Raw genomic sequence first — 933 nt, forward strand, 5'->3', positions numbered from 1 at the left:
TGTTTGCAGGATACTCAGAGAATATATATCCTTGTGTTGGACAACAAGTTGAGGAACACACATGCTTTCCTCCGGATGTAAAGTGTGGTCCGGGAAGACAGAAGAAATCAAGATGGTAATCTTGGTTGGAGCTATCCAGGATGAGGGAACGCAAACCCCGGAAGCAACACAGAGTTTATAGATGCTCAAAATGCAAGGAAACTGGCCATACGAAACCACAATGTAAGTCGTCCAGTGTTTAGTCTTCCAGAAGTCCTTCAATTAAGTCATCCAGAAGGTCGTCCAGTTAGTCGTCCAATTAAGATATCGGACGACTTACTGGTAAGTCGTCTACGTAGAAGACTTACCAGGCGACTTACAAGTAATTCGTAGACGACTTAACAGACGACTTATTGGTAAGTCATCTACAAAGAAGACTTATCAGTAAGTCATCTAAGTCATAGCAGAAGACTTACACAGTCCTCCAGCCACTCTAAGGAGGTTCGGAGGATTTGATACCACCAAGTTCTACTTTTACTTGGTTTTTTATCGAGAGGTGTTCTATAATGACTGCAAACACAAAATATTGAAAAGCAATCAGTTTTTGTAGACTAAAGCAAGCTATTATGGGAAAAGCAAGCTATTATGGGAAAAGCAAACACTTACGGACAAGTTTTCAACCAATCAGCGAGCTCCTTCAACTTCTTCTTGTCAATTGGTGCAAAAGGATTGTAGCCTGGATAAAGCTTTTTGTTTGGAATGATCACTCTGGCCGTGCTGTTTGCCGTATAAGGAGATTGCTGTGAGGCAGCAAGTTTCCTTGTTCGATCACTTTTTGCACAGCAAAGTACCAAAGCAGCATCCCTCTTTTTCTGATATCTAGCATCTTCCTTCTGTAAATCCGAAACAGTGGGTTGATTTTTGTCCAATAGAACAAGGCTCGGTTCTGGAGCT

This window comes from Brassica oleracea, chromosome C5 (assembly GCF_000695525.1).
Source record: "Brassica oleracea var. oleracea cultivar TO1000 chromosome C5, BOL, whole genome shotgun sequence".
NCBI classification, from domain to species: domain Eukaryota; kingdom Viridiplantae; phylum Streptophyta; class Magnoliopsida; order Brassicales; family Brassicaceae; genus Brassica; species Brassica oleracea.